This window comes from Montipora capricornis, chromosome 3, assembly GCF_036669925.1.
Source record: "Montipora capricornis isolate CH-2021 chromosome 3, ASM3666992v2, whole genome shotgun sequence".
NCBI classification, from domain to species: domain Eukaryota; kingdom Metazoa; phylum Cnidaria; class Anthozoa; order Scleractinia; family Acroporidae; genus Montipora; species Montipora capricornis.
In genome coordinates, this window is record NC_090885.1 from 35,893,478 (window position 1) to 35,900,506 (window position 7,029).

The 7,029-nt window shown below is 39.7% G+C and overlaps 1 long non-coding RNA gene across 1 annotated transcript in view; it reads left to right on the forward strand.

Moving 5' to 3' along the window:
- The window catches only part of LOC138040979 (uncharacterized), a 239,894-nt gene that overhangs the window by 147,603 nt on the left and 85,262 nt on the right, over positions 1-7,029 (forward strand). The gene's annotated exons all lie outside the window — the stretch shown is intronic.

Sequence of the window (7,029 nt, forward strand, 5' to 3'; positions counted from 1 at the left end):
ATGCAAGGGAATCGTTACTAGGGTTATTTTTTCAAGTAGTGTAAGTATTGTATGAGAGACTTGGACCCTGTGTTAACAATTAATTGGTCATGTAAAAGTCGTGTGGTAAAAAAGGATGAGTCAAAAGACTTGAATCGCAAAAGGCAAAATATCACTATTAGCACATCTAATTAAAGTCTAAGCTCTTTCAAACTTGCAAGTTCGATTCAACAGGTTTTCTGGTTCTAGCTGGTTGAGCACCGGTTCCATTAAGGAAAAGTTCAGTCTGGAATTTATTACAATAAAAGAAAACAAAGGTACTCAGATGGATGGACGTCCTTTCCTTAGAGTGCTGACTTAAAAAAATGTTGATGTAGTGTTTTCCCCCTGTTAGCTGACTGTAAGCTCCTAAGGACCTAGAGTACGATTTCTTACAGCAGTTTGACTCTTCCGAACACATATTTCACCGAAGATTATCGTTGGGTGCCCCTGTCCTCCTCAACTCTCCTTTTTTTGGACGCGCTACGCACGAGGAGAATTGTCAGAATTGAAGCAAGATGAAAATTTGTTAAGGAAGATTGCAGACGAGCCAAACGTTGTCCGGGGTGTGTTTCTTCAAGTATTTCTGGTTTTGCCTTATCTTAAACACTAGCATTTCTAATCCAGTTGATTTCAAACACAGTGTTTCTACTCGTCGAAACCCGAATATCATGCTGAATTCAATTACCGTCGTCGCCCCGGCACTCGTCAAGGTAATCGGCTGTTAGCACGACGTCCTCTGGTTTTTAGCTGCTATGAGTTAAGTCACGCAGGCAAGCTCTGATTATTAAAGGGACCAAACCTTAAAATTTCGTTCGTTCATATTCCATTATGGAAACATTTCGACAGAATCTTTAACAAGACTCTTCTTTTAAATTAAGCGTTTACTCGGAACACCATGTGGCACAGAAGTAGGCTGATACATTTTGGAAGAGAGAGTTTTTATTCGAGTGGTATTCAAATTTGCCAAGTGCGGAACAAAACAAGTAAATATTTCTGCAGCCAGTCTGGATAACTCATTCATAACAACGGATAATGTACCGGTCAACATCGCGTAGTGTTTACAAATGAATTCTGCACGTGACCTACTGTAGCTAAAGCTATAGGGGTAGTTTGTTTTGGAACAGTTTGTCGGATCGTAAATAGCGTACTAGATTTCGCGGAATCTAGTATGTAGAGTGACTTTCAAAGTGAAAAGAGGGAAGCAAGGAAGGGTGAAACATGCACTAGTGTAGCATCACAGAAAACCTTTTGAAAAACCAATCTAGCAATTAATGTGGGTACTAAGGGAAAAGAGGTATCCAGCTGCAAAGGCGGCCCACCTTTTCCACAGGTAACGGGTAACGGGTAAAAGGGTGAACGGCGAAGGTAGAGATTTCTATCTAACACATGAATCAACTCTGGGAAAGTGTTATTTGGTTCCTTTTATGCACCATTGTCTAGGAGATCTTTGATCAATGATCCTTTTTCGGATCATCCCAAAGAAACGCCAATTCTAAGTTGCTGTTCGCCTCTTCAGTTTTTGAAAGACAGACCTCTCGTAAAACGATTGAAATGGTAACGGTTGAGCAGTTTTATCCAAACAAACTCTTTTCATTTGAACGGTTTCGCTGGAAGATTTGTTTTGAAGCGGAGCAAAACAACAAGTCGGAAATGGGTTTTGCAACGCACATGGTACTGAATTAGCCATGTGTTTGTCACTTAAGTTACATCATTTCAGTGGCTGGTGATACTACTTGGTTTGCTGACCACCCAGATTTCTTCGCATTGTTGACTTTTTTTCTTGCATTCTTTGTTCGATTTTGATCCTTTATCACCAAGGAAGTTCGGATAGAAATGTTTTAAAACTTCTTTTATTCTCTTGTTCCCATGGTCACCGTGGGTAGCTTGCTCTCATTAGCTCGAAATTTTTGCGCTTACGGGCTTAGCCGGTGAGGCAACCTCGTCCCCAGGGTGCTTTTTCCTGGCTTTGGAGGTGGCCCACCTCCAAAGCCAGGGAAAAGCGCCCTGGGGACGAGGTTGCACGTAATGCACTATGTCATCGAAACGCCGATTTTTGTTGTCCATTGACGGGATGAAAAAATGTCCGCCAACAAATTATTTTTACAGCCCAAATTCTTTCAATTTTACGCCTGTGAACGAGGCTAGTTAGGCTAATTAACACAAAGACAAAAGAATAATTTGTTGGCGGCCATTTTTGCATTCGGTCAATAGTCCGTAGTGATAGAATAGGTCCGCGAGGCGTGCGTGTCGTTACTGCTGAACTGCAGGCTCAGAATTCCTGCAAAATCGCAAAAACACAAAGGGAAAGAAATGAATCACAAATCGAAAGTTTTGACCACCGTCGTGGTTTTGGTTTTTCCTGAGGCGTTTTCTTGTTGAAAATCCGAAGTTATCTCTTTCTTGTTTGGTAATGTAAACAACAATCTAAAAATAATTTGCTGTTTTGTTGGTCATTTGCACGGTGTCCACAAAAAGGCAGGTTGGAGTTCCAGAAAAATCATGTGTTAGGATAACAAAATTATAATTCCAATTTCCTTTCCTTTCTTCAAAATTTTCTTGTTGATCGCAAAAGAAACTGACAAGAGGCTACATTTTCGATATAAAAAGTATAAAAATACACGTGACGAACACAAATGGGTAGGAAATGAATCATAAATTAAAAATTTTAACTACCTTTATGGTTTCGGGTTCTGATGAGACGTTTTCTTGTCGGAAATCTAACGTTTGGTAATGTAAACAACAACCTAACAATAGAGTCCGATTAATCAAATTTACATGGTACATGTGTCCACAACATGAAAACAGTCGTGTGTCCGGATAACAATTATATAATTCCTTTTTTTTCCTTTCTTCAAAATAAGCTTCTTGTTGATCGAAAAAACAAAAAAATTGGCAACAGTTTGTGTTTACAGAGATCAATCGATAGCCTACAAACAACAGGGTTATCTGGACAAAATAATTCACGACACTCGGTTAGTTTTTTCCGTTTTTCACTCCTTATTTTTCGAAATCTCTCGCAGTTTTCGTCCCCTTCGCGAGCGTTTGGAAAAGGAAAGGAAACGGCTGCTACGCAGACTATCCTCGCCCGTCCTCGCTCTCGTTCAGAGATCAACTGCGCATGCGTAAATGAACTGACTTTCGGTTCAACAAAAAGCTAAATTTCCGGTGCTTTTTAAATTTAATTATTATTATTTTTTAACATGGCACGTTTCACCCCCAAGTACAGAATATAGCTAAGCATTGGTTTTTTCAAATTATCTGTTTTGAAAGTGTTATAAGTATTTCAGTATCGTTTATCCATGTAAAAAGGACATTTTTCAAAATAACAAGAAAACCATGCTTGGCTGGATGCAAAAACGAATACAAAATATCAAACCAAATTGTGTAGCACGTAGACAAATTTAAAGTTTTCTTTTATTGGTCACGTGACCATGGGCGTGGCATGATAACGTCATATTTAGGGTCACTGGTTTACAAAAGTTGGAAACTGACGAAAATAATGCCAAATTCTCTCAAATTATTTAACCATTACATCTTTAGCAACGCACCCCAAAAAATATGTCAGTAGGTCCTTAATTCTCTTCGTGCGTGCCCGCACACGAGGCCGTTACCAGTGAACGCCATTGTTGCTTGTCCTTCGCTAGTTTACCACCTCTCCCCAGCTCCGCCCTTTCAGCTTCATCTGTTCGCATTCAACTGATTGTCTCCATGTCTCCTTGGGTCTTCCTCGCTTTCTTTTTTCATCTGGAGTCCAACGCATAGCCACCCGCGGGATGGCTATCAAGGGCAATCCATCTCCACTTGCGTTGTTTTACTTCAAGGGAAACTGGTCGTACACAGCTCTTCCTTCGTAGTTCATAGTTCGAGATGTTGTTTGGCCAGTAGATCCCCAATATACTTCTAAGGCACTTATTTTGAAAGACTTCTAACTTCTGACGAACGCTTTTAGTTACTTTCCAAGATTCTACCCTATAGAGTAGCACACTCAGGACGTTGCTTTTGAAGATACGAACTTTTGTTTTCAGACTAATGCTGCTGCTCTTCCATATGCTATTCAACGATGTAAATGCATCTCTTGATTTCCTGATTCTTATCTTAACCTCTATTTCGGAGTCCCCGTCTATTGTCACTTTGGTTCCAAGATACGTGAACTCTGCTACTTCTTCAATGTCCGTGTCGACCCCGCATTTCTAGCAAGATCTTCGCTTTTGCGTTGGATGTCATTCAAACGGTGTGACAACAGCACGACATCATCGGCAAAATCAAGGTCTTCTAATATCTCCGTAAAAGTCCACTTAATACCTTTCGGTCTTTCTTGCATTTTTTCCCTCGTAAGCCAGTCTATGCTGAGAGTGAATAAAAGGAGGGAAAGTATACAGCCTTATTTTACACCAGTATTAACTTTGCATTCTTCTGACAAGTAATGTCCGCAGATGACCCTGGATTTTAAACACTGTACAATAACTGGATGATTCTCACAATCTTAGTTGGAATTCCATAGTATCTTAATATAGCCCATAGGGGTTCTCGATGTACGCGGTCAAATGCCTTTTCGAAGTCGATAAAGTTTGCATAAACCGGTGCGTTCCATTCGTGCCACTCCTCCAGGATCTGCGTAAAAGTAAAGATTTGATCACTGCAATATTTGCCTTTTTTAAGGATCGGAAAGCTAGTATTAATTAAAAATCTATTTACTTTAAATTTTATTTGTTTGCATTGACTGTAAAGAAGTGTTTTCGCATTTTAGCAAAGATCCGGCAAACAATAAACCAAACTTCTTCATAGCTGTAATCATGCTATGATTGAACACATCGCTTGCTTGAAAGTCTATGCCTCAGTTCCACAACATTGTTCTGTCCAAAGCTACGTGGACGGCACTGACTAAACTCTTGCTGTCTTTCTGGCGGCTTCAAGACCAATCACGCATAGTAGCTGAAATAAATCAAGACCTTACGAGAATACGCCGTAACTGGTGCTTCGACAACCAGTTACTGTTAAACCCTGACAAGACGAAGCTCCTAGCTTGTGGCAGTAAAGTTGGAGTCGCTAAGACTCGCAACTTCACGAAGCTTTCGCTTTCGCTCCTTGGAAAACAGCTCGTTCCAGTGAAGGACACCAGAGACCTTGGTGTTATATTGGATACAAGTTTAACTTTTGACGATCATGTCACTGCAATGTCGCTTCTTGTATGTCGCGACTAGGCCAGATAAACAATGTAAAATATTGCTTCGACAACCGCACTTTAATTCTTATTATCAACGCGTTAGTTTTCAGTAAACTTCTTTTATTGCTCTTCAGTCGGGAGCAATACTTCACAATCTAACATTTCAAAACTCCAAGCTGTTCAGAATTTTCCCTGTAGAATCGTTCGCGGGTCAAAGCAATACGATCATGTTACTCCCATTCTCAGACCGTGACTCAAACTGGCTCCGCGTGAAACAACTTATGTATTATCGCGATTCAATGATGGCATTTACAAATGCATGAATGGCCTTGTTCCGGGGTATCTATCCGATCAGTTTATTAAGCGTTCATCAATATCAACCCGCAAAACTAGAAGCTCGTGCAGCTGTTAAATATTCCGTTATTTAAAACCGCAACTGGCCAAAGAACTTTTTACTATTTTATGGTATCTCTCTGGAACGCTTTGCCTCAAGTCAATCGTTAGCTCATTTTAAGACCTTGATGAGGAAAAGACTCTAAATGGATAGCTAACTGAATTTATCTAGTACGGAATAGTTTAAATCTTCTAATTCTTTAGCTTCTACTAGATTTGAATTTATTAGTGCATTTTAAATTTTATTCACGTAGAATTAATTTTATCGTAATTTACTGTTGTTTGTTACATATTTCACTGAAAAGCCCCTTGGGGACGTGGAATAAACGTGTATGTATGTATAAATTATATGTATCATTGAGTCTGCCTTTCTGTCGAGGGTCGAGAGTCGAGGGTAACATTTCGAGGGTGCAGGGCCTTTTGTCGAGTGTCGAGGGTCCCTATTGGATGCGTTTTTATAGTCGATAAATAACCCAGCCAGTGTTAAAATACCACGCTCCAATTGCATTTTTCGAAGGTAAGAGTGGATTGGATATAATAAACTCTAGTCGAAGGTGAATCAAGATATTCGATAAAAAGGTACTGTCAGCTTTTGTAAATGTTCGGTTTTTTTGCATCCACCGAAACTAATAGGAAGCCAGTTCCGTTTTCATGCTGGTAAAAAGTAACTTCGGGTACAGCAGAAAAATGTTAGTCCTCACACGCAACGGCTACTCTAAAAGACTGAAACCCCATTTACCTTAATTATTCAAGACTTGAGAAGGAATATCCCGGCTCTTAGCGAAATTTAAGCAACACAGGAAGTCCATTTCGCAGGGTCTAACTTCGGAAAACAAAATACACGTATAGCGACTCTAAAAGAATGAACCCTATTTACCGTAATTAAGTCATGAAACGGATTATCTGAAGGCAAGAGTCGGAAAAGAACATCCTCAGTTTAACGAATTTAACGAGTCCAAACTAAAATGGTTTATTTAACATTCGTAGCGTAATAAACATTTTTTACCACGATTCCGATGATAATGGGTAATTGGAAAAACTCTTGACCTCGATAAAAGTAATGCTCACAACCTTAAGTGAGGCTGTTCGTTGGTGACAGCTAAACCTTCTCTTCCTGAGATACTGCAAAATGACTTCCTGCGTTGCTTCAATTTCTTTAGAAGGATATTCGTTTTCAACTCTTGCCTTCAGATAATACTCTTGTTTCAACCTCAACAGGAAGTTCCGCGCTAACTTTTACTGTCGTGTTTGAGTGTGGATGCGCGTACGTTTTCCTGTCTCTCTGTAAAATGATCCTGCGCGTACAAATTTCCTGTGTGTTTTCAATTTGCCATAGACCCGTTGTGATTTAACTTTATGCACCAATTGTCTGTTAAGACCATTCTTTACGATATGAACTTGACTTTTTTCAATTATCGAAAGTAATGCATTTTCGACTAATAAGGACGGAA